General features: G+C 44.4%; 1 long non-coding RNA gene across 5 annotated transcripts in view; it reads left to right on the forward strand.

The window, feature by feature from the left end:
- Positions 1 to 8,242, forward strand: part of LOC147344031 (uncharacterized) — a 104,731-nt gene that overhangs the window by 36,041 nt on the left and 60,448 nt on the right. The window contains exon 4 of one of the 5 annotated variants that reach the window (XR_015155620.1): positions 2,622 to 3,153. The exons of the other annotated variants lie outside the window; for them this stretch is intronic. This is a non-coding gene — a long non-coding RNA (uncharacterized LOC147344031). Of the gene's footprint in view, positions 1 to 2,621; positions 3,154 to 8,242 lie in introns of those variants that run through there. 5 annotated transcript variants of the gene reach the window in all.

The raw sequence follows: 8,242 nt of genomic DNA on the forward strand, positions 1-8,242 counted from the left end.
TTCAATCTGCCTGGCTCTTCAGGGACAGACACAAGTCTCCACGTCTTAGGAGACAGCTTGCTCTTCCAGCCCTGCCCGAGCATACCCACTAGTTGTGGTTGCCATCTCTCCTCCAAATCTAAATGTATCTTACTGCCTTACTGCTTCATGGTGCCACAATTCAGATTCACAAAGCTACTCATTAGTTGTCCCATACTAAAAGCATCAAAGCTCATATATTTAAAAAATTTGTGTTTTGCATTGGAGTATTATTAATTAACAATGCTGTGTTCATTTCATGTGTACTTCAAAGTGATTCAGTAACACATATCCAAGTCTCTATTCTTTTTCAAATTCTTTTCCCATTTAGGTTATTACAGAATATTGGGCAGAGTTCCCTGTGCTATGCAGTAGGTCCTGGTTGGCTATCTATTTTAAATATAGCAGTGTGTAGATGTCAATCCCAAACCCCAATCCATCCTTCCCCCTCTCCCTTTCCCCCAGTAACCATAAATTCATTCTCTAAGTCTGTGATTTTGTTTCTGTTTTGTAAATAAGTTCATTTATATCATTTTGTAAAGATTCTGCATATAAGCAATCATATGATGGCGCTGGTGGTAAAGTGAAGTGGCTCAGTCATGTCTGACTCTTTGTGACCCCATGGACTGCAGCCTACCACGCTCCTCTGTCCATGGGATTTTCCAGGCAAGGGTTCTGGAGTGGGTTGCCATTTCTTGTCAATGAAGGTTAGACATAAGAGATGCAGGTTCAATTCCTGGGTCAGGAAGATCCCCTGGAGGAGGGCATGGCAACCCACTCCAGTATTTTTGCCTGGAGAATCCCACGGATAGAGGAGCCTGGTGGCTACAGTCCACAGGGTCACACACAGTAGGACACAACTGAAGCAACTTAGCACTTAGCATATCTGACTCAAAGTCCATACATTTATAATTTACTACTAGGTCTAGTACTTTGGCCACCTGATGTGACGAACTGGCTCATTTGAAAAGACCCTGATGCTGGGAAAGATTGAAGGCAGGAGGAGAAGGGGATGACAGAGGATGAGATGGTTGGATGGCATCAGCGACTCAATGGACATGAGTTTGAGTAAACTCCAGGAGTTGGTGATGGACAGGGAGGCCTGGCGTGCTGCAGTCCATGGGGTCACAAAGAGTTGGATACAACTGAGGGACTGAACTGACTGACTAGATCCAAGCTTTTATGAGGAATTCCTCTTCCTAACTTGACTCACTTTTAATTCGTTTTTCTGGCTTGTCAAGGGAGTACCTAGCTAGGACTTCATTCCCTATTGGACTTTCCATGCAGGCCTTGGACTTCAGTGGGTTAAATGATTCTTATGAGAGGGTAAGAAATATGTCCTGCTGATTTATGGGCCCAGACCCTGGGCATTGACAAGCTGTATGACATAGTGATAACGAGCCTGAATTTCACAGTTGGCCTACCAGGGTAGTCCATACTGATTCCACTATTTATGCCTCACATGACCTTGTGCAAGTGTCTACAATAGTCTGTGCCTTGGTTTCCTTATATGTAAGTCAGAAAAAATGATAGTATCTCTACGTAGGTTAGTTGTGAAAATTCAGTGCATTATCAAGTATAAAGTACTTTATAATAAATGTCAGTCATTAGTATTGTCTCCACAGAAAAAACGTGGTTAGATCCAGTAAAGTGGGGTCCCAGAAGCATCCTCTGGAACATGGGGGTTCAGGTCTACACGCTTTACCACAGGATACCCATTAAACAAATGCTGGATTTGCACACACGTTCCGCAACAGGGCTGTGCTCTTTTCCGTGTAATCAGTGCATAGTGGGCATCAAATGGTTAAACAGAAAAATCAAGTCTGGTTCCCACTGCTGGAGGAATAGATGTCTGATAATGCTAAACAGGAAGTCTAGTCTGGAAGAGGTTATTTACTGTAGAAGAGTCCTGGCCTGTGGTAGCCAGAAGCAGCTCAAAGAGAGACAGATACCCCTGATTTATAGTGATCTTGGCAAAGAGCTGGTGCAGATGAGGACAAGCTGTTCTTTAGTTAAGTGGGCAGCAGGAATTTTGCAGAACATTTGGGGGCGAGGGAGGGTTAGCAGTGCCCGAACCTGTGCAGTAGCCAGCAGGGATAGCTAAAGCAGTTAGGGATGAAGAATGTAATTTATGCCTAAGCTTAGAGGAATTCCTAGGGGAGACAACTGGTGTGGTTCACAGGTCAAGCCAATGATTGGTTTAGAGCCAGGATGACGAAAAAGGATTCAAATGTCATCTATGCAGAGACATCTGCTTGGAAGGGGCTCTTGAGCTCGCTGTTTGAGGGCTGTGATGAATGAGGCTCCCAGACTCCCGACAGAGATGTGAGCCGGCTTATTCCCAGCTGCCAGCACATAGCTCTCAGGGCTCAGTCCTCTGGAATTGCCTTGGTGGAGGGGCCTCGCTCAGGGTCGCACTCCTTCCCAGGACACCTGATCCAGTGCCTGTATTCATGTAGGGATACAGAAGTCTAGCCCTTTTGCCCCAACTCAGGACAGTCCTGAAGGTATCTGGTCTATAGAACCCCTCGCAAAGTCAGCCAAGACTCCAGAGGTGACTACATTGAGGCCTGATCTGTCTCTCCGCCCAACTCCTTCCATAGATGTGGACTCCAAGAGCACTCCCTCAGAGAAGCTCTGTGTGCGAATGCCCACCTCAGAATCTCCCTCCCAGTAGACCCAGGACTTTCCCCTGGAAAAGCTGTGGTTTTCTCTGCAATTCCCAGAAGACACCAGGGTCATGTGATTGTGTTCTGACCAATGGGAGGTGAGCAGAGTGAGGTAGCCCAGGGATCTTTCAGGGGTGTTCAATGTGTGAGAGGTGGTGTAGACAGAGGAGACTTGCATGAGTAGAAGATAAACCTTCACTGCGTTAAAGCACTGAGATTTCGGATTTGTTTTGGTTTGTGGATATGTTTTCTTACCAAGCCCTGGCTTACCCTGTCTTATCTAATGCATTAGCTATATTTTTTCGAAACTTGTCTAATTCCAGAGGGAGAAGCAACATGAATTAATATCTGAACGCACTATAAATATTTGTTGCTAGTTTTATGTCTGTTTAAGTTGTTAAGGATAACATAGTTTATCCCATTTTGTAGATTTAGTTATTTCCAATTAAATAGTATTTCTAATAAATCCTTTTGTTGTATTTATAGATTTTACTTATTCTCAATGGTGATGTTTCCAGTGAACCTTTTTTTTGGTGTGTATTTATAAAGTCCCCACATGAAATAAATCCTTTAGGTATTTTAACAAATAAATCTGAACAGAGAGGATCCAGTGAAAATTGCAGTCAATATTTTGATGCCCCACATAGAAAAAAATGAATAAATATATGCTGATTAACACTTTTAATTAACCAACATTAATTAAGCATCTATTTTGTGTATCATGTACTTGAGTTTTGCTACATAAGAAGGGCTTACTGGCCTCAGGGAGCTCACTGGTCAGTGGGAGAAGCAAACTGTTACTCAACTGCCACTGGGTTTAGCATGGCAGAGACATGCCAGGGTGAGCAGGTGGCTGCAGGGAGGGAGTACCCAGCTCTGTCTGTGGAGGGTCAGCAAAGGTGCCATACAGATGACTTGAAGGAAGAGTTGGGGTCCACCAGGCACATGAAGTGGGGGGCAGGAATTCCAGGCAGAGACATTGGAAGCAGAGCGATAGATTCAGGACACGACAGAGTTGAGAGGTGACCTGGCAGGGCATGGCCGCAGGAGCGATGGGTGGGAGATGAGGCTGTGCTGAGAGCAAGCACAGACTGTGTGAGGAAGTCTATACACAGTGCTGTGCGATTTGGACTTTTCCATTAAAGCTCAACATTCAGAAAACTAAGATCATGGCATCCAGTGCCATCACTTCATGGCAAATAGATGGGGAAACAGTGGCTGACTTTATTTTGGGGGCTCCAAAATCACTGTGGATGGTGATTGCAGCCATGAAATTAAAAGACGCTTGCTCCTTGGAAGGAAAGTTATGACCAACCTAGACAGCATATTAAAAAGCAGAGACATTACTTTACCAACAAAGGCGCGTTGGTTTTTCCTGTGGTCATGTATGGATGTGAGAGTTGGACTGTGAAGAAAGCTAAGCACCAAAGAATTGATGCTTTTGAACTGTGGTGTTGGAGAAGACTCTTGAGAGTCCCTTGGATTGCAAGGAGATCCAACCAGTCCATTCTAAAGGAGATCAGTCCTGGGTGTTCTTTGGAGGGATTGATGTTGAAGCTGAAACTCCAATACTTTGGCCACCTGATGTGAAGAGCTGACTCATTTGAAAAGACCCTGATGCTGGGAAAGATTGAAGATGGGAGGAGAAGGGGAAAACAGAGGATGAGATGGTTGGATGGCATCGCCGAGAGAATGGACATGGGTTTGCATGGACTGCCAGAGTTGGTGATGGACAGGGAGGCCTCACGTGCTGTAGTTCATGGGATCGCAAAGAGTAGGACATGACTGAGCAACTGAACTGAACTGATTTATTTTTTCCTTCATTTATTGCCATGTTTGTTTTGACCTGTTTAATTATTTCTCTTTTGTACTCTAGTGCAGATACAGCTTTATTCTGAGGGCTAGAGTTTGTGGAATCATAAACCTCAGGCATCATCAGAACTAATTTCCTACAGTTCACACCAGTAAAAGACCAGTGGTACATCCAAACAGTGGAGTATTATTCAGCACTTAAATTCTCTCAGTCATGTCCGACTCTTTGTGACCCCATGGATGGCAGCACACCAGGCTTCCCTGTCCTTCACTATCTCCCAGAGTTTGCTCAAACTCATGTCCATTGAGTCAATGACGTCATCCAACCATCTCATCCTCTGTCACCCTCTTACCCTCCTGCCCTCAAACTTTCCCTGCATCAGGGTCTTTTCCAGTAAGTTGGCCTTCACATCAGGTGGCCAAAGTATTGGAGGCATGGAGAAAACTTAAATGCATATTACCAAGTGAAAGAAGTCGATCTGAAAAGGCTGTGTAGTGTATGGTTCCAACTATATGACATTCTGGAAAAAGGAAACCATGACCAGTGGTTTCCAAGGTTTGGGGAGGTAGGAATGAGTAGGCAGAGCACAGAGGATTCTTAGGGCAGTGAAACTCTTCTGTGTGACACTATCACGGTGGCTACATGTCATTCTACATTTGTCTAAACTCACAGAATGTACAACACCAAGAATGAACCCTGATATTGACTATGGGCTTTGGGTGGTGATGCTGTGTCAGGGTAGGTTCATCTGTTGTCACAAATGTTGTGTCTGCAGGGAGTTGAAAATGGGGGAGGTGCTGCACATATGGGGGGGCAGTATGGTATCTCCCTACCTTCCTCTCACATTTTGACTGTGAACATAAAACTCCTCTGTAGAATATTTTTTAAAAAGCCCCAGGACTCTGGGCCTACAGTTGCTGCATCTCAGGCAATTAGCCCTGTCCCCAGGCAAATTAAGGTTCCCTACAAGATGCTTTCTTACGTGTGTTATTAAGGTGACCGGCTCACCCAGTTGCCCAGAATTTCCCGTTTTAGCACTGAATGTCTCATGGCCCCGGAAAGTCCTCAGCCCAGGGCAAACCAAGGTGGTCATCCTGACAGTGACTGGGAGTCTGTCCTTCCTGCTTTTGTTTTTCTGCTCAGGGGGTATCTCCTAAAGCAGCCAAACCACAAGACACTGACCATCAAGTCAGTGATGCCGTCCAACCATCTCATCCTCTGTCATCCCCTTCTCCTACTATCTTCAATCTTTCCCAGCATTAGGGTCTTTTCCAGCGAGCCAGTTCTTTGCATCAGGTAGCCAAATATTGGCCTCAGTACTAGCACCCTCATTTATTGAGGGTGGCAAAGTGCCCAGGTAAAAGAATATTCCTCAACCCCTCAGTCAGCTTTGGAAGTGTTTGGGAGACTTTATAAAGGCTATTTAAAGGAGAATCAGCTCAGAGACCTCACTCTAAAACACATTCACTTACACACACTATTTTTTCCTCTTCCACTATGCTTCTTTCCAGGCTGCAATGTGAATATGATGACTGGCACTCTAGCAGCCATCCTGTGACCCTGAGGAAGCCATTCATTACGGCTGAGCAGCTACTCTAATAGCTCTGTCTACTTCTAGCCTTTCTTTTAGAAAGATTAAACAACTCATTGTGTGTTTAAGATACACACATTATTAAGATACACATTATTGGGGTTTAACCTAATCCTGATATATTAATATTTGGTCTTTCTTGGAATGATTGACATAGTGAATTTCTCATTCCTTAAGGAACAATCCCAACCCCTACCACTAGGGGGTGAACTTGCCCTATATGCCTCAACATGACAATTACTTCGTTAGTTTAGCCCAACCTCAGTATGTTCTGTATAACTCAGTTTTAAATAACAGTGTGTGTACGACAGCTAAGGCCCAGTATGGATGGGCTGATCTGTGCCAAACTCCATTGAATTCCTGTAGCATAAGATCTGGATCTCAAGTTTTTCTTCTGTTTTCTCTACCCAGTATCCTCAGTTTCTGCAAGCAATGCCCAGAACCAAAGAAAGTGTACGCAGAGGCAGCTTTGATTTGGGCAAACAAGAATTTTTATTTCCAAATGGAACAATTAGCTTCCAGTCTAAATGGCCTTCAGATTAATGGTAACTTTACACTTTTCAGCAAGAAGCAATGGGTCTATACTGGCTTTACATTTGTGTGAAATAAAGGGGGCTGTTGACAGGGTCTAATAAAGAAAGATTCTGCTGTGAAAGGATGATCGAAATCTTTACTTCCTATGAAGTAGAAAATTGTCGCGCTAAATGACTGTTTTTCTAGTTTATACTCATCAAAGTTTCAAAAATCTTCAGGCAGTTTCAGTCATTAAAAATCTGATGTGAGGGGAGTCATTTATCTAATTCTCACTCTGGCTCAGGGCAAGTTGCTTTCTCAAAACCAGAGTACAGTAGCACTGCTTTAAAAAAAAAAAAAACCCACTCACAACTAATCGACCAAGGCATCTTTGGAGGGGGTGTTGTCAAACAATCCTCTTGACAGTTTCAGCTCACAGGGACTTGGTCACCTCTGTGCTCTCCCTGCGTGCCTCCAGTTTACACCCCAGCACTGTGTACTTAAGACTTGGGGGGCTTCACAGAGACCCAGTCATCCTACATTTCTGTTCCCGGTTTCCATACTGGACTGCTGTGCTCGGCAAACAAAAGTATGCCCACAGCATTGAGAAATAGTCACTTCTTTTATCTCTCACCTCCTTAAAGATCACACAGGAAGTTTTCATATGTAATAAAATCAGTGCTCACTGAGCAATCTCAGTGTAGGAGAAAGGACCAAAACTCACTGCCCACAGGGCCAGAATTAGATATCTGCTGCCTCAGGGAATCCCTTGGGGGTAGGATTTAGCGAATATAGGATGCACAGATAATCTGTGAGTTTTTGGACACTCATACTAAAAAGTTATTCATTGTTTATCTGAACTTCCAAGTTAATAGAGTGTCCTGGATTTTATCTAGCAACGCAGTGGGGGTTGGAGGGAAAGTAGTTAAAAAATGAGCAGATTCCGGAATCTCTCAAGGGGACTGCCGCAGGGAAAGTCACTAATTAAAAACAAAACGGATACCAACCACAAGGCCTGTGGGCAGGTGTCCCAGAGTAGCTAATGTCTTCTTGTTATGTACCTTGACAGAGGTGTCTTCCTGCTCTGAGTATACTGAGAGCTCAGCTAGGGATACTGACCAACTGGTTCGTCACTGAAGATGAGAGATGAGCTGTTTCCTGAAGCCCCATGTCTTTGGGATTGTGTGTTCCGTACTTTCAGACATCTGTCTGTGCGGGTCTGGGATGCCACCTTAGAGACAAGGCAGTCAGTTGTTACCAGGAGGTCCAGCCTCCCCAGTCATCTTTCAGGAGGCAGCTTGTCCAAACTATGGGGTAAGAGAAAGATTTGATTTGACACCTTTCTCGAGTTTGCCTGCTCTGGACTGCTCTTTCTACCAGCTCTGCCAGGCATCTCTTTTCCAAATGCCCAGTTCATTCAGGACTTCCAGCCAGAATCCTTTGGAAAAGGAGATGGGAAGATAGGCACCATCTCTTCTGGATCCAGTGAGGATACCAGTGGGCAGTATTCCATTTTCTGCCTTTTCAGTCTCCACTTCAGGCAGACATGAACACATAAGTATACTGAACAGTGAGTCACTTCCAGGAGGGAATCACAGCTAAGCATCCCCTCCTTCATTCGAATTCCCTTCTAACACT

This window comes from Bos grunniens, chromosome 26, assembly GCF_055505025.1.
Source record: "Bos grunniens cultivar Pamir isolate PY7600 chromosome 26, Bosgru_T2T1.0, whole genome shotgun sequence".
Classification (NCBI taxonomy): domain Eukaryota; kingdom Metazoa; phylum Chordata; class Mammalia; order Artiodactyla; family Bovidae; genus Bos; species Bos grunniens.